The sequence below is a fragment of the Anolis carolinensis genome, chromosome 2, assembly GCF_035594765.1.
Source record: "Anolis carolinensis isolate JA03-04 chromosome 2, rAnoCar3.1.pri, whole genome shotgun sequence".
Lineage (NCBI taxonomy): Eukaryota > Metazoa > Chordata > Lepidosauria > Squamata > Dactyloidae > Anolis > Anolis carolinensis.
In genome coordinates, this window is record NC_085842.1 from 295,240,612 (window position 1) to 295,259,848 (window position 19,237).

At 38.7% G+C, this 19,237-nt stretch overlaps 2 protein-coding genes across 13 annotated transcripts in view; both read left to right on the forward strand.

The window, feature by feature from the left end:
• Positions 1-19,237, forward strand: part of pde4d (phosphodiesterase 4D) — an 830,388-nt gene that overhangs the window by 648,231 nt on the left and 162,920 nt on the right. The window lies entirely within an intron of this gene.
• LOC134297153 (glycosyltransferase 1 domain-containing protein 1-like) overlaps positions 1-19,237 on the forward strand; it is a 49,900-nt gene that overhangs the window by 13,746 nt on the left and 16,917 nt on the right. The window contains exon 1 of the mRNA XM_062974251.1: positions 1-19,237. This exon is cut by the window's left edge and continues 13,746 nt beyond it; it is cut by the window's right edge and continues 16,917 nt beyond it. The gene's annotated coding sequence lies outside the window, so the exon portion shown is untranslated.

Consider the following 19,237-nt stretch of genomic DNA (forward strand, 5'->3'; position numbering starts at 1 on the left):
GATTTGAATTGGGGTCTTTCAAAGACTGTTCCAACACTGTAACAACCACTACCTTACACTAGGTAACAATTGAAATGGAATATTTTGCTCTTTGTAGTTCCCATTGATTTCGCTGGAACTTGTGGAAGAACACTCTCCAGTGGATTATGTTGACACTGCTTCTGTTAAGATCATATTAAATATTAAGTTAAATTCTTCACTTGTGCAAAAACTATATACAAAAATTAGGAGTTGGGGAGGATATTACATTTTAAATGCAATTTTAATTTTTAGTGTGAACCATCCTGAGTCCCCTTCGGGGTTGAGAAGGGCGATATATAAATACCGCAAACAAATAATAAAAAATAAATAGTGTATCTTAACTGTGTTTTAACTTATTTATGATACAATATTTAATTGTTTTTAATTTTTGTATTCGTTGTTTTTAAATTTATTGGGTTTTGTCATGCAGTTGTGAGCTGCCTTAAGTCCCCATGGGGAGAAAGATGAGGTGGAAATAAATAAAAAGGTAAAGGTTTCCCCTGATGTTAAGTCCAGTCATGTCTGATTCTGAGGTGTGGTGCTCATCTCCATTTCTAAGCCGAAGAGCCAGCGTTGTCCATAGACACCTCCAAGGTCATGTGGCCAGCATGACTGCATGGAGCGCCGTTACCTTCCTGCCAGAGCAGTACCTATTGATCTACTCACATTGGCATGTTTTCGAACTGCTAGGTTAGCAGGAACTGGAGCTAACAGCGGCCGCTCACACCGCTCCCGGGGCTTGAACCTGGGATCTTTCGGTCTGCAGCTCAGTGCTTTAACGCACTTTGCCACTGGGGCTCCTTAGAAATAAATAATAATAGTAATAATAATAATAATAATAATAATAATAATTCCCCATTATTAATGATATGTCATTAATTCCAATATAATCTTTTATCAATAACCATTCTTTATCAGATGCAACTTTTGGAAATTCATGAGGATAAGACAAGTTTATCCCTGCATTCCATAGCAACATTCAAGATTTCTCCCAATGTATTTTTGAGTTTAAAAATACACTGATGGAATGTACATCAGTGTAGTTTGACCCTTGCAAGCTCTCTTAATCCACTGGTTGAAGTGGCTGCCTCATCATAGGACCATAATGGCAAAGTTATGTCCTCCTCCAAGTGGATACTGCTGCTATGTTGCAGGTTCTTTTATTAGATGATTTTTTGGGTCTTGGCTCAATACATAAACTACATGTGGACAAAAGGGGAGGGAAAATGCTTGTTCAGTCTTGAAAAGGACTTCAGCGATGACTGCATAGACATCTAGCCTCTCTTGTGCTCATAGATTTATTGAGCCCGACACCAGTGTGTCTGCTCCTTTCTGAATTATTTGTGAGAAGCAGAAGCAATTTTACAGACAATGACCTTCTGAATTAAAGATGAACATTGAAAAGTCAAGGCGGTTGCTATCACAGCAACTTTGTAAAATGGAGGATTGTGTTCAAGAAGCATTGTGATGTTGGCATTTGGTAAAGTGGGCCAAATGCTGTGGCACATGGGCCAGCAGAGCCAAATGGAGATGGTACCAAGGTAGACAGGTAGAATTCCAGTGTTAATTTGAACATTCATTCTATGCTTGTTTAACTAGGGCTAGAGTTCAGGTGTAACCATAACTGAAGTTATTCTCATTTGGTGCTGGTTCAAAACCAATCAAAATGCTTTAATTGGTTGAGTGCAGTTTTTGAACTGGAGAACGCTTCCAGTTCACAGGGCAATGCAAGCTGAAGCATCCAATTTGTCATGTCTTTCAGGCATATCCCGTGGGTATTATGAAAGATGCATGAAATAAAAATAACTAAAATTCTTAATGAGAATTTTGTAGCAAACATTAACCAATAACATTTAATTAAAATCTGTTTTAAAGCAGGCCTTTCATGGCTAACTTTTGAAGTAGCCATTTCCAAGTGTATTAAAATAACAAGCATAGAGAAATGAAGCAAATGAAATCTTTAAAAATCATGTCAGCCTCACCATTCATTTCAATTGGGATCACTGAGCTTTCTGCCACATTAGATTTTTGTCTGCGAATTTATAATGTTATAATTAAGTCCTTATCCTGAACTGTGATAGATACTCATTTTAGGATTTTGTCCTCTTTTGTATGTTAGGCTTGTGTGGAAGTGGGTTTTTCTTTTCGTGTCAGGAGCGACTTGAAAAACTGCAAGTCACTTCTGGAGTGAGAGAATTGGCTGTCTGCAAGGACGTTGCCCAGGGGACGCGCGGATGTTTTGATGTTTTACCATCCTTGTGGGAGGCTTCTCTCATGTCCCCGCATGGAGCTGGAGCTGATAGAGGGAGTTCATCCGTGCTCTCCCCGGGTGGGATTCGTACCTGGCAGCTTGCAGATCAGCAGCCCAACCTTCAAGTCACAAGGCTTTAACCCACTACTCCACCGGAGGCTCCTGTGGAAGTAAGTGAGCCAGAGCTTGGAAGAGGTAGAAGATTACTGCACGAAGTTCTAATTGCACATTTTGGCATTGCAAACCCATCCTGGTAGAAAACGGGAGCACATCTGGATAGCCCTTCTCCTTATCACACAACCTTTCTGAAAGTACTTTCAGGATGCAGATTGTGCTTTCCGCTTAGTGCATAAGCTTATAAGCAACTCCTCCCATTCATTGCCTCTCATTGGCCATGGCCCACTTTAAACTGGAAAAACTGTGCAGTTTTGAGATTTGAGTAGTTTTCATGAAAGTCTGCCATTGCATGACGTCTTTATTTATTTATTTATTTTATTTACCCTATTTATACCCTGCCTGTCAAGAGTCAGACGCCAGTTAACATACAAAACAAAGTTTATTCCGAAGATAAGCCAAAAAATAACATAAACACAGGAAATATCCTTGAAACACTTCACTTTTCAGTGTTTCGAGAGTAGATTGGACAATAATAACTCAAAAACGAGCCACGCTAATTTCCCATGCTGGCATTCAATAAAAAACTAAATAACGCTTCAATTCAGCTTTGGAAAACAAATAGAGTTAATTGCTGGAAAATAAACAAACTAGAAAAGCAGTAAAGCTGCTTCCACGGTGCAGATAAGCCGAGAGCCTCAAAGGGATGATGAATAGCCGTTGTCAGAAGAATCCAAGGTCAGGTCAGGAGGCAGCAGAAATTCCGAAAGACAAACCAATAGTCAGAAGCCGGGAGTAGCCATCAGTAAGAGGGCGTAGACAGAAGCCAGGTCAAATTCAATCCAAAGTCCGAAGAGGGTGCAGTCATCCAAAACAGGTCCACAATAAGACACAGCGAGAGCCAAGCTAGATGATATCAGCAGATTCAAATCATAGTCCAAGTTCAGTCTTCATGGAAACACAGAGATCCCAATGGCGCCTCAGCAACACCTTGCCACACGCAAAGTGCAGTGGCCAAACATTCCCATTTTATTCCCCTTCCTCCTGGGTGACCAAACACTCACACCCAAACACCAGGTGTCCCAAATCTACTCAGAGTCTGAACTCCACACAGCTAGAGCTCGTGGATCTGGAGTACCTAGCAATTCGTCGGAGTCCCAATCATCCTGCCCACACTTAGCCCCATGAACACTTAAAGAACCATCCTCCCTTCTCCAAGCATCCCAATTGGGATCAGCTCCTGCAGAAACCCCAGGTTCAGAAGTATCCATAAGCCCCAAATCCCCAGACATCTCCGGTGGCTGTGCCCATTCAGTGCCCGCTTCCCCAGCCACCACCTGTTCCTCAGCATCCATCTCCCCATCTGAATCTTCCTCAGAAGATCCCCCATATAGCTCTCTAAGTCGCTTCCTGCGCAACTCCTCCAGTGAACCCTCATCACGAGGGTTTTTTCTTCCTCTTCGAATTCCATCACCATCAACCATAATCCCCGAAGGCGCAGTCACAACACTGCCCTTCTGTACCCCGAAGGGACTCAAGGCAGCTTACATATGGCAATTAATTCAATGCCTTAACACATACAAAATATGCTTAAAATAGATTAATTAAAATTAATACATGTTAACATTTTAAAACATTATATTCAGCATTAAAATCACGTTATCCAAAAACCATAATCCAAGGCCATTCTGTAATCATTGCACATGTGCTAAATCCATTATTGCACTAAGCTATTCTCCAAAAGCCTGGTCCCAAAACCAAGTTTTTACTTTCCTTCTGAAGACTTGAAGGGAGGGGGCCAATCTAATGTCACTAGGAGGGAGTTCCACAGCCCTGTCTCTCTTTCCTGCCAGTCGCAATTGCGAAGCAGCCAGGACCGAGAGCAGGGCCTCCCCAGATGATCTTAATCTCCATGATGGTTTATAGAGGGAGATACGTTCAGACAAGTAAGCTGGGCCGGAACCGTTTAGGGCTTTATAGGCTAAAGTCAGCACTTTGAATTTGTGCTTGGAAGCAGACCGGCAACCAGTGGAGCTGACATAACAAGAGAGTTGTGTGCTCCCTGTAAGCCGCTCTGGTGAGCATCCTGGCTGCTGCTCATTACTACATGACTTTAGGTAACGAAGCCATGTACTGCACTTCCAGGTTTCGAGTAGACATTAATCTCTTTACCTCTAAAAACATTATTTGTAGATAACATAATAAAGATAGATTATGCAATCCCCAGCCCTTTTCTTTCTCATTAGAGTATTCTGCAAGGGAGTGCTGTAGATAGCATGTCTATGAAAGTAACTGGAGATATGAAGCAGAAACGTTTGCCAAAAATATATCGGAAGTATTTCTAACAATAAGGAAATGCTTATAAAACAAAGGAAATCCATAACAATGCCAGGAATAACCTACAAAACTGCACAATTTCCTTGAATTAAAATAAATAAATAAAGAGGAACCAAGCAGGGCAAAAGTGGGAAATAATGGCTGTGAAGCCGAAGGTTCTCTCCATCTTCTTACCAGAAGTTGAATGACCTGCAGCTTCGGAACAGGAAAGTGAAGAAAAGTGGTGCCCAATACAACTGCAACAAAATTATTATTATTATTATTATTATTATTATTATTATTATTATTATTATTATTATTATTTGCAAAAAGTTTGGCTTACCCTGCAGTAGAACCTGGTATGAGCACGTGCCGGAAAAGACCATAGAAAACTGAGATGCAAAAATATTCTGGGATTATAGAATCCAAACAGATAAACACTTGTCACATAACAAACCAGATATAATGATTGTGGAAAATAAACATGTTTTTATTATGGACATTGCAGTACCAGGAGACAGTAGAGTTAGATGACAATGAGCTGGGAAAGATCACAAAATACAAAGACTTACAAATTGAAATTGGATGACTATGGCAAAAGTGAACAACAGTGGTACCAATAGTGGTTGGTGCTCTTGGAAGCATTCCAAGAAACCTTGAAAAGCACTTGAGTCCCCTTAGGGGAGATTTGAAGAGGTCTTTAGTCTTTTTGATTACAACTGCAGAATCCCACAACTAGCATGATGGGATGGGGTGGTAAATGATTCAATATTTGGTTGGGCTTTGGTTTGATTCCCTGAGACAATTAATTATAAAATCAGGATAAAACAGCAGGATTAAAAACCGCATCTCCCTGGATAGAGCATTTTGCATTGGGGTAACCCCCCTCCCCCAAATCTCTGTACTCTGTTGCCTTACCTCAGCTGGCAGGGACAAGTTTTTCACTGAAGATGTTAATGTATGAATCAGTACCTATGGAGACAGGTGATTCTCCTGTCTATTCTTAACCATGGAGGGCTTTAAAGGTCAGCGTCTTATGTTCTTTGTCTATTTTTGGCCCGGTCTACACAGGCAACAGAAGGATACAATCAAATGCTGAAATGATAAAGTAAATAGAGACATTAGCATGGTATAGTTGCAATAGCTGGGAAAGTGCAGCCCATATACTACGTGCAGCCCCCCCCCCCCCAAGTTCCAAAGGATTAAAAATATTGCTCCACGAGGCCCCAAAATCATACTCTCTCATCCTCAGACCTCCCCTGAATAAATCTTGCCAAGACAACCCCCATATAGATTTTGCCTTAAGATCATTGTTAAGTTAGAGATGACTTGAAGGGACCTGACAACAAACAACAAAAAGTAGGTTGTAGCTCCAGATGGAAGGTTCCCATTTTTAAGTGCTACCTCAGGATTACAAAATCTGTGAAAATATGTGGCATTATATGCAGAACATTAGGCAATCATTCAGTAGTCTAGTAATCATAGCCAGATTCAGAAACTTTATCCACTTGCTTAGTGACTAACCCATTAAAAGCCTGCAGTAAAATAATCATAAGAGATTCAGAGAATGTCCAGGGAAGCTGGTTGATAATAATTGTAATAGAAAAAATAATGGGCAAGACAGCTGGTTGATAATAATTGTAATAGAAAAAATAATGGGCAAGACAGGTTCTACATCAGTGTTGTTACTGGGCCAGCATTGTTATTTTGTGTTGTGTTGTATCTGCTGGAGGGAAGAACACTGAATTTAGACAAGAAAAAGCTTTTATATATTTTAATCATTTAATCATAGATGTAGCATTGTCTTTACACAGGAGACATGATAAATCCAGTGACTGAGGCCCCATGTACATTACCAGTGTGAACTGCATTATAATAGTCAGTGTGGACTCATATAATGCAGATTAAACCACATTAAACTGGATTATATGAGTTTATACTCCCATATAATCCACTTAAATGCAGTTAATTTGCATTCTGAAACTGGATTATATGGCAGCGTACATGAGGCATGAGAGGTCCATGTGGCCCCTTTAAGCTTTTGGTAATCTATAACCCTATCTACACTGCCATATAATCCAGTTTCTGAATCCAGATTGTCTACTTTGAACTGGATTTTATTGCAATATAAACTCATATAATCCAGTTTAAAGCAGATAATCTGAATTCAGAAACTGGATTATAAGGCAGTGTAGATCCAACCAAAGTCCAATAACATCTGGCAGTCAAATTGAAACTTTCAGAGTTTATAGATAACAAATAAATGTCAATAAATCTTGCACACAGCTTTTATGCAAGGTGCTCAGAGAAGTCTGACACAGTCTTGAAAACCAGCAGATTGGGAGTGAGTGGAAGGAGATAATGTAACCAAAAATGGATAGAAAGAATCTCTGCAAAGCATTTAAAGGAATTTAGACTGGCCGCCGTATTAAGAGTGATTCCAGAAATGCATCTGGGACCATTGAATTTTGACCTTGGAGAGAGTGCAGGGAGACTGAGTTGTTTCAAGAAAAGTCTCATAATAAAATTGATGTCTGAAAATCTGAGTAACACTTTTACCTTTAAAAACCTAGATCTCTGCTGGAAGCCATTTTCTGTCCTTTGTTAACAAAAAGGAGTTTTATTGCTTTCATATTTTGTTCTGCTTCAGTCTTGGGAGGCTTTTTTCCTGCACTGTTCAGCTTACATTTTCAGGAAACCACATGCCAAGATATTTATATGAATCTAGTTAATCAGTTATGTAATTCCTTATAGGCCAGAGGTATGTGACCTCACTTGGGGAGGGCATAGTGTTTATATTTTAAGTGACAATTTCAAGGTTTTTTTTAAAAAAATTACATGTGAAAACCACTTAGTAATTTATTGAGACCCAAATGATTCTGAAAAATCAAAACAGCATAATCCGCGTAAAGAGCGAAGACTTTGGAAAACCAGATTTGGGTGGATATGATGGCAATGTCACCAAAGCAAAGGGCAGGCTATTTATAAATATGAAATAAAATTGGAGCAAAACAATTGTTTAACACCTTGAGAGGTGTTATTAACTATCCTGTTAGTAAAATGTCATAGATTACCTCCACAAACATGGCAAATGCATTATGATAAAACAACTGAATCAGAAATAAAAGCCTTCTATTGTTAGAATATTGTTCTGACTAACTCCATAGATATAGAGCTGAAGGTAGATTTTAAATCAATAAAAGCTATAAAAATGTTCATCTCTTTTCAGCACAGAATATTTATGTGCTAAATGGGCCAAAAGCAAGCAGGAATCAAGGGAGCTGAAGTGCGTCAAAACAGATATTTTCCTCCCTCAGAATATCATTATCACAGATTCATGCTTTAAATTTGAGTCCTGAAAAGATGGTATATGTAATGAGTCCTTGGTATCTATTAGATTTTGAGTCCAGGACTTCCATTGATACAAAAATCAATTGATGCTCAGATCTCATTATATACAATGATGGATTAAAATGGTGTCCCTTATAAAAAATAAACCAAAATTTAAAAACACGATTTTTGGTGTGTGTGTGTGTGTGTGTGTGTGTGTTTGTGTTTGTTTATTTTCAAATTTATTGGTAGAATTCATGGATGCAGAATTGTAAATATAGTGAATTGGCTGTGCCTCCACAACTATAGAAAGCAAGCTGATAAGACAATGTAGTAATTGGATCATATGAAGGATCTTTCTTGCAAATTTGAAAAATATAAGACTTCAAGCAGGTCCTAGGAATGTTGATTTGTTTATCTAAGGCAGTGGTTCTCAACCTGTTAGTCCCTAGATATTTTGGCCTACAACTCCCAGAAATCCCAGCCAGTTTACCAGCTGTTAAGATTTCTGGGAGTTGAAGTCCAAAACATCTGGGGATGCACAGGTTAAGAACCACCGATCCATGGGAAAAAAGAAAGCCAGCAAGAGAAACCACCAGCTGTTTTACATTGGTGGAACTCTGGAGAAATGCCCTAACTTTTGCTGAAATACAGGCCGAGTATCTCCTATCCAAAATGCTTGCTTCCAGAAGTGTTTGCGTTTCAGGTTTTGTTTTGTTTTGAAATACTTGCACGTACATCATGAGGTATCTTGGAAAGGGGATCCACATCTAAACATAAACTTGTCAATGGTGTCACCCACATGGATAGTTTTGGATTTTGGCGCCTTTCAGAGTTTGGAATTCCAGATAAGGGGTACTCAACCTGCAATAATTCCTCATCAGTATCATTCGTAACAGTAAGCCATTGAAGAGTATGATACGATAGGGAAGGCAAGCAATCAGTTTTGGAAAATAAATGAATTATTTAAAAGGCAGAGAGAGGATCTTCCCAAATACAGTATTAACTATATGACAACCCAGACTTCTATTGCTAGTACTTTTCAGTATGTGTGACACTACCTGCCAAAAGGGTTTAATGCATTAGTACATCTAACCATGTTGTATTTCCTCTGACAGTCTGAAATGGTTGAATCATCCATTCCACCAGCAAGGATGTCTTCATTTCTGCCCTCATCTTGCTCTGCTACATGTGTAGAGCATGACATTGTGACAAAAGGACAAGAATAGCCATAGCTCACATTAATAAGTGAATCTGCCACATTCTTGCCTCTAATAGTTCTGCTTGAAAATCTGTATCATACATTTTTCAAAAGAGGAAGACTGTGTTAGTCAGTCTCCCTTTGCTGTATATTAATTTTTGAAATAGTCAGATTGAAGTAGTGTAAAAAAATTTAAAAGCCCAAGAAGGATATGTAGTTCAGGGGGAGAGAAAATTGCACTTTCTAAATGCTAAATGGAACCAACGCCCTTAAGGAATTGCCCCTTGCGTGGCTGAATAACTTCCATCCTGCCTCTCTGTCTTACACACACTGTGTAGAGACAAGCTTTTAATAGTAGGCATGTTCAGTGAAGTGAAAAGCACTGAACACAAAAGAACACTCAGTGCTGAAATTATGATGTAAGAAACCTACACATGTAAAAAAAAATCATTCAGAACCTTCTCTGATTAACTGTGAATCCTAATGGATGACATTTCCTAAATTGGTGATGGCAGTTTCTGAACTTATATTCTGTCATGAATATGTACTTCACGCTAAGACTAGGTCGATGTGATTGCTGAATTATTCATCTGAAGAAATTTTATTCTAAAATGATATATTGCTTTGCCCTATATATATTCTTAGCAGTGTTAATACATAGGGAAGGGGGCGTCATCCAGGATAGCCACAAACTTGTTACAGATCTATATGAGCACAACCCATGTTAAATGTAGCTATAGCAGGTGAAATTATTCAAACCCTACCATAAACCTTAGTTGAGCTCTATGGATTAATAAAAATGGCTGGTAAACACAATGAAGATCACCTGCATAACTTGTTGTACTACAGGTTGAGCATCTCTTATCTGGAATTTCAAAATCTAAAATATCAAAATCTGAAATTCTCCACATGGTTGGCTGCAGTAGCGACACCTTTGAATCAGTTTTCACACGCTTCGTTTCATGTACAAAACTATTAAAATATTGCATGAAGTTGCCTTCAGTCTATGTGTAAGGTGGTTATTAAACCCAAATGAAGGTTGTGTTTAGACCTGGGTCCTATCTCCAAAAAACCTCATTATGTACACTACATATAAATTCAGGTATTAATCCAAATCACTTCTTATTCCAATCATTTTGGGGAAGGGATACTCAACTTATATCATTCTTCTGTAGTAGAACTTATGCAACAAATTTATAGGGACATACAACCTCATCAAATGGAGCTATTTTCAGCTGCATATGCCAGTTCAGCTGTAGTTTTGCCATGGAGCCTGCCAGCGCCTATCCCATGATGTACAGCTACTTCCAGGAGGGCTCTGTGACTAAACTACAGTTGAACTGCTGTATGCCACCACTGTGGCAACATGGGAAGCTTCCCATCTTGAATTGGCAACAGTGGAGGGAAGCCTGGCAGCAAACGCTTCCCCCCATGGGATATGGGGGTTCCAGTAAGTCGGGCAATGCAGGGCATGGGGTGATTAGTTCCCCATGCCCCCTGATGGACACCACCGGATTTGCCCCAATCTGTGGTGATTCCGGCAGCCAATATGTTGAGAGTGAAGCTCCTTTTTAATAAGACCATTTATGAACTGCCCAGTCCTTCTTTCTAATTCATCCTCTAACTGGATGTTTTTTATTTAGTAGCATCAACATTGGACAGATGTTGAAGACGTGCTGTAGAAACACACATTGGGCTTTAGCAACATGTCTGTAGTAAACAGTGCAATAAAGCCTGATCTGGAAAAGAATGGGATTCTCCTTTTACTAGTCCTACTGTAATAATGTGTACCGGCCTACAACTGGCAAAGTTCACAGCAGCTGACTCCAGAATCCCTAACTGGGCACATATTAATTTCAAGACAGAGAAAAAAGGGGAGAGCAGATACGTTTGACTCAACAGCTTTCCCCAGCATATTAAAGAAAACAGTGCTCTATACGTTTGGCCATCAAAATGTAAATCTATAACAAAAGGAGGCAGTTGAAAGACAAAGTTATCTTTGGTTGGATTTTAGAAGAAACCTTATAAAAGGTTCAAATTGTAAGCAAAACTTACCTGACCTAGTTGTATCATTTAACGTGTTTCTGTTGTTAGTTTTGGGATGAAAGTTTTCCAAAACACAGTGAAATGAATTTGGGGTCTTTTAGATTTAGTGACTTAACCCTATTTTCATGCTACCTTATTTATTCGATTCTAAGATGCACTTTTATTTTATTTTATTTTATTTACAGCATTTATATTCTGCCCTTCTCACCCCGAAGGGGACTCAGTGCGGATCACATTACACATATAAGGCAAACATTCAATGCCTTAACATAGAACAAGGACAAACAAACATAGGCTCCGAGCGGCCTCGAACTCATGACCTCCTGGTCAGAGTGATTTATTGCAGTTAATTGCAACTGGCTTGCTCTCCCGCCTGCGCCACAGCTCGGGCCTTTTCCTCCTATATAAACATATAAAATGGGATGTACCTTAGAATTGCAGATGCTTTTTTATTTATATGCTGGCATATACAATTTCAGTACCACCAACACAATCAATGGCATCTGAATTGAAGAAATAAGGTATTTCTATAACTGATACCATATTTTCTGTAAAAGAAGTAATGTCCAGGAACTTATCTACATAGTAGATAATAGTATTTATTTTGCTTATTTTCATTATTAATTTATTTTTATCCTGCCTTTCCTGATATAGTAGTAGTAGTAGTAGTAGTAGTAGTAGTAGTAGTTTTCATAAAATTGCTCCATCCAGTTCCTTCTTCAGTGGAGTATCTGCTTTTTTGTACATGTAGTAGTGTTTATTACTAAATCTCAAGGTGAATAGAGTTATCATAAAGTGATTATGGTATGTTATGTCTGAAGAAAATATGTGCTATTCATAACCATATGTCTACAAATGTAGAAAATATACCGGACTGCTTTGACTACACTGAAAATCTTATGTCTTCTTTCACCCATAGTTCACTTTTGAAACTTTCCTTTGGTTCAAAAGTTGCCTGCCATGCTGTGTGTGAGAACTTTCTGTTCAATATTTGGGGATGAAAAAAAGCCAAAAGGCCTGCTGGGGCTATCTATGTGTTTCTCTGGATCACAGCCATGATAACTAAGCATAACCGCTTGCATATGTATCTTAAACAATACATTCAAGGGATTTGCTCTGGGTTTACAATTCTAACCTTTTTAAATATTGTCCTCAAGGCATGGGTTTCAGTTCATTCACTAAGTCTCTAAAAATAGAGATAAATCTGGTAGCTGCTACCTTGATGAAGCTTTTTAGGGGGTGCACAATTATTTTTCAAGTAACACTTTTCAATTTATTTAAGACATTTATACACATACAACTAATTGCAGCAATGAATACCAGATACAATGGCCTGGCCACAGAAGGCACTGCAGTTAAAATATCTAAACTGATATGGAAACTTGGAGAAAAATATTTTTCATGGATGTGCTTCTTACTACTAGGCTGAATTTCATAACTTATAATCCAGGCCTGCATTGCCTGTGGCCTGCCAGGTGTTTGGGACTGCAACTCCCAGAAGCCCCAACCAGCTTATCCAATGGTCAGGAAATCTGGGAGCTGAAGACTAAAACATCTGGAGGCTACAGGTTGTGCAGGCCTGCTATAATCCTTGGCTATAGTGGGTGGGTAGTTGAATGGAACCCTTTTCAGGGCTGCATCTACATGGTAGAATTGATGCAGGTTGATACCATTTTAACTGCCGTGACTCAATGCTATGGAATCACAGGAGTTATAGTTGGGTGAGACGTATTGAAGCAAATTACAAACAGAAGGACAGGTCATAAAGGAGTGGTGTGAAAAACTGTGAGAGGCAAGACTCCTGTCCTTTTCATGAATATGCAGAAGAGGGAATTTCAGTGAGTATTGTTTGTTAACTGGTTCCATGGCAAGACATTCTTGCTGAAATTTCCTCTTTTATACAACCATTTAAAACAGAGCCCTGTGTTTGATTTCACCTGGACATTTCAGCTTTTCCCCAATCCATCCTCAAGAAACTCTCTTTTTTCCTGTAACAGTTTTGACACTTCAGACAAGAAAAGACAGAGATATATCCACAGTAACTGGGAAGGGCATACAAGGGCAGCTGTCCTCATCTGCAGCTGTACCTTTCTCCACCCCCACAAAGGGAGATGTGAAGCATCCTATAGATCCTAAGTTACCCTCTCTGTAGCTATAGGGTTGTAGCCATAAAACAGTTTTAGTTCTCTTTCAATTACCTGTGCTCATTTTCTGAGAGAATCAACAGCAGGGGCTCCTAGGAAAATGTCTTTTAAGGAAAGAAAAATGAATCTCTGAAAAATCGTGTAATGACTTTTACAATTTACGATGTTGCATATGCCAGATGGTTGTATTTTGTCAACAAGATCTTAGTATTTTATGGCTTAATATCTATATTCAGTCATTGTATCCAGGCACTTTTAGAACAATTGGCCTTCCAAGGCAATATTTATTTTATAAAAGATTATTTTGTCTCCTTGTTATTGCTAATGATTTTGATGGTCTGAGGTCATAAAGTATTTTTTATCATTTCTTGATCATTGTTTCTGCCAGTGTTTGTGTAAACATTTTGGGACTGGAGGGAAATTTTCCAAAATGTTGATGCAAACCATGCTCCAGAGTTATTGCTGTTTCCCATCTTTGGGCAAACTTCTGCACAGCAGAATGGTTAATTTGTGGCTTCAGTCATAGCGGCATATTGCCGGCTTCATGGAGTGATATTATTACTATGCATGTACTGTGGGTAAGCACTTGTGTCAGTAATAACAATACATAGGTCCTGCACAACACTTGGAAATTTACTTTGGGGACTTCAGCTCCCAGAACCTCCCAGCCAGCATCGACACTGGGCAATTCTGGGAGTTATAATAGTAAAGATATGAGAGGGATTTTATAACAAATGTTTTGCGCTCTTCCACCATTTCTGGGACTACCTGGGTCTTTTTAAACCCAGAAGACGCCTTCTTTAGAACAGGAATTGACCCTCTGTCTACTCTTCATTTTTACTTAAAAAATCTCTCCTAGTTGTAAAATGGCCCAGTGTGACCTATCAAGTGATAAATGCATCCAAGCCTCCTAAATGTGATTTGGGGGCAAAATTATTTTTTAAAAATGCCTGGGGCCACAAAGAGCTCACACTGGGCACATTCTTGTTTTATGACTACTGCAACATCAACTCTAATTCCTCATCCTGCTCCTTTTCTTCCTCAAACACCTAGTCAGCCCTTAACTGCAGATCATGTAAAACAGGAATGGAATTCATGTAGCTCTCCAGATATTTTTGGGTAGTAACTCCCAGCATAGCCAATAATGAGGACTTCTGGGAATTGCTGTTCAGTAACATTTGAAAGGCTGCATGGTTTCCACAAACCACTATCCATTATACTTATTAGAGTCAGATGATGAATTCAGCAAAGGTGATACCTTATATATTATTAAGCAATGAACACCAACCATAAAAACACTGAAATTATAATATGGTTTGTGTATATATACATTTATAAGTGTTGTTATCAGATCATCTTTACTGCACCCCTTTTCTGATATGAAAATATCTATCTTTCTGTCTATCTGTCTTTTATTCCCACTTTTCTTCCATATTGAACCCGAAGCTATGTGTGTATATGGAGGAAGGTTTATGCATAGCTGTCTGCTTTCCTCCTTTACAAGTTGATACATGTTCAGAAGAGTGTCTCACTCCACTCCACCTAGAAGATTTCCAAAATTTGGGAAAAATAGATTGCCTGTCCTAGAATCTTGCAAATAGCATTGTCTTTTTTAAAGCTCTAATGTTTCCATATTGTAAGCCATTGATTCCTCACCATAAGCTTGTGGCTGAGGCTGATGGGATTTGAAGTTCGAGACTATATGGAGGACTGACCTTTGCCTACTCTTAGATATAAATAGTGAGGAAATGACCTTTAGATTGGAGAATAATAAAAAGCAGCTTGTGAGCTCTTTTCTAAAACAATAAAAAGGGCATAACATGTATGGAGGTATCCTAAAGCAGTCTTCCCAAACATCCAGAGCTCAAGATATATTGGACTACAACTCCTATCACCATCAGCCAGCCTAACCAACTGATGAGCATCATAGTCCAATAGATTTATTTATTTATTTACAGTATTTATATTCCGCCCTTCTCACCCCGAAGGGGACCCAGGGCGGATCACATTATATACATATAGGGCAAACATTCAATGCCCATACACACATAGAACCGAGGCAGAGACAGACGCAGAGGCAATTTAACCTTCTCCTGAGGGGATGTTAAATTCTGGCCAAAGGGGGAGCAGCTGCTTCATCATCCACTGTGATGGCACTTCCTCATTCCAAAGTCGTAAATTAGTTAAATTTGCCTCCCCATTTTATAAGTGGTACCTTATTTCCTACTTGATAGATGCAACTATCTTTCGGGTTGCTAGGTCAGCAACCAGCAGGGGCTTTTTTTTAAATTTTTAATTGACGGGTGCTCACCCCATCACAGGCTGTCCTCGAACTCATGGTCAGAGTGATTTATTGCAGCAGGCTGCTCACCAACCTGCGCCAGATCTGAAGCATGCCAGGTTAAGTAAGGTTGCCCTAGACCAGTGGTTCTCAACCTGGGGTCCCCAAACAATTTTGGCCTTCAACTCCCAGAAATCCTAACAACTGGTAGACTGGCTAGGATTTCTGGGAGTTGTAGACCAAAAACATCTGGAAACCCCAGGTTGAGAACCACTGCCCTAGACTTAAACATCTGGCCTGAGTCTTTCAGCTCAGCTTCCTGGTTGCTAGAATGAACCAGGAGCATTTACTGTTATTAGTTAGGTTACCTTTTGTCTTTTTGTAGGAGCCTATGAAGGCAGACATTGTAGGTGGTAAATGTTTTCAGCTGAATAATTCAGAAAGTTCAAATTGAAAGTAATATGTGTCTCATTAAATCATTGAAAACTCCAGATAGAGATTAAAAATGCAGTATTTCTTAGAGAATATTAAAGAGACCAAATTAAAAGTTGCCATTCTAACCAGGGATCTCCTAGATATCATTTCTTACTATGGTGATTGGAAAATTGAATGCTTTCCAACATCAGCCCATTTTCTGAAAATAATAATCAAATTTCCAGGGCTGTGGCTTTCGGCATAACCCTTGTTGACGGCAGTTTATGGGAAAGACTGATTTTCTACCCAATTTAAGCATCTAAAATATGGATTTGAAAACTTGTTCAGTTCTTTTGTGGAATTACATGATAAAGACGAGCAGAGCTATGGTACCAAGTACAATAGCACAGCCTTTCAATAAAAGGACATATCTGTTTCCAAACAACTTGGCAAAGATTCTGAGTGAATAAAAGCTATACTTTGCTGCCATAAGAAGAGGGATTCTCTTTCCATTACTTTTAGGTTAAGGTTTCCCTGGAGTCACAAGTACTATTTGCTGGTTGTGTCACTGCTCATTTGTATGATTGTGTTTGTTTTTAGGCAATAATGATACAGATAGAGATATGTGTCAATGTGTAACCATAGCTCTGCAGCTGGGTGAAATACATTCTTCCTAGCAAATGTCAGTGATGAGTAATAAGGAAATGATGTATTGCAGAATGAGCTTTCCCATCCATCTGTAACTCTAGCATGACTGGGCTGAAAGAGAAGGGGAGCTACAAATCGAATCTTGCATTGCATTTTCTCATTTAAGAATTTTCTAGTTATCGGGAATACACATGAATCAAATTTCAACTTCTGTTAATTGTTGAAATACCTTACCAGTTCTAATATTGCAGTCAACAAGATTCAGGCACCATACTTATGGCTGCATTTAATTTTTTTAAATAAAAAGTTCTAGTTGAAGTCAAACTAACTTTAAGGATCTTATTAGTTCTTTCATAACTGCCTCTACAAATCCTAATCCATCTGATGTTTTGCTGTCTATTTTGATTTATAACTGAATCAAGGTACAAAAAGTCTTTAGCAGTTTCAGTGTATTCATTACAGTAGAGTCGCACTTATCCAACATAAACAGGCCGGCAGAACGTTGGTTGGATAATAAGGAGGGATCAAGGAAAAGTCTATTAAACATCAAATTAGGTTATGATTTTACAAATTAAGCACCAAAACATCATGTTATACAACAAATTTGACAGAAAAAGTAGTTCAAAACTCAGTAATGCTATGTAGTAATTACTGTATTTACAAATTTAGCACCAAAATATCACAATGTATTGAAAATATTGACTACAAAAATGCCTTGGATAATCCAGAATTTTGGATAAGCGAATGTTGGATAAGTGAGACTCTACTGTATCCACTTTAAAGTTATGTAAATTAACTGTGATCATTATTTTTGTTTTCTCGGTATTTAGCTCAGACCTGTTTTTGCACTTTCTTCCTTGAGTTTCCTCAGTAGTCATTCCACATCCTGTAATTTTTTGCTAGTTTTAGTATTATCTGCATATCTTGTACAGTTGATGTTTTCTTCTCCAATTTTCATTCCTCCTTTTTCTGGAGCTAATCCAGGCTTCCATGTGATATGCTCACATATAATCAAGAAGTACCATAGTGCCATGGTAGAAATGATTAAGATTTTTTAAAAATGTTTGAATTAGGTAATGTATTACTTTTCAGCAACTCATTTCCCATCTCCAAGAAGTAAGATCGCATAAAAAAGACTTCTACTTCTGAACAAACATGGATTTCACAGCAAAAATAGTTTTCTAAAATTAGACTATATGAACCACTGTGCTTATCCAAAAGTTGCTTTCTTATTGCAACTGAAATCTGTTTTCTCGTCATCACAGTCAGTGACACCAACTTGTACAAAGTTACAATTTGTTGCTAGTACTTGAGATTAAATTACTTTGAATATTTGCCAGTTCTTCCCTTGCCTGTCCTGTATGATAGGGATTTGAAATTATTCTCTTCTTTGGCAGCAGGGGTTCTGGGACTTAGGTTATGATGTTGTAACTTGACCAGGACCACACAGCTAATTCAGAGTTAAGTGAGGGTTTGAACATGGCATCTAGCCCAGTGCTGTCTTCAGCCAATCCATTTTATTATTTTAGCCAAAGACCATAATGACCTAGGTAAGAAGCAAACAAATCCAAACATCTGTAAAGCATATGCCATGCTTTAATGCAGATTTCCTCAAGCTGCTGCTGTCCAGATGTGTTGGACTACAATGTCTATAAATCCACAACCAGTTGGTGATAATGGCTATTTCAGTCCCACAGTACCAAACTCTAGAGAATACTATTTTAGAGAAGATTGTTTTACTGTGAAATGAAATGATTGTCCTAAAATAAATTGCCTCAGAAGCAACATAAAAAATGAAGTTTTTTTAATACATCACTCTTTTACAATGCAAATTCAATTTGACAAAATTGCATTGACTTAACCTTTCTTTCTATGAAGCATCACTATGATAAAATTCAATATTTGAATTAACAAAATTGCATTGATTCGGCTCTCGCTGCAGGATAGCATGGACAGAATCTTCAAGACAGATATTTTCCTAAATATAATGTGTGCCATTTCAAGTTTTGAGTAAGGACCTATCTATACAGGCCACAAAATCTGGAGCTGGTCCAAAGCATTTGGCTTTGGATCAGCCCTGGATTCTGTCAAGGTTTTAAAAGCTCTCCATTCCTGAACCATAATGGGAACAGAACAGAGTTTGGTTCCACTGGATAGTCACCCTTACCTTTGTCACTGTTTGTCACTGCAGCGGCATTCACAGAGCTCTAGAGAGCTCATGGCTGTCACTAGGCACTTTTGCTGATTTCAGCAAAGGCACGCGGACAACTTGGAGAGGGTAGGTAGAAAGGAGGTGGGTTCTCCTTTCTCCAGATCATGCTGACATCTTTGCTGACATCAGCAGAGGCATCCAGCATTAGCTAGGAGCTCTCCGGAGCTCCATGATCACTGCTTCAAGTGACAAAGAATGACAAAGTGAAATGCACTCTCCTTTTCCTCCCATGGGGAAAATGGGATGGTGGCATTGACCC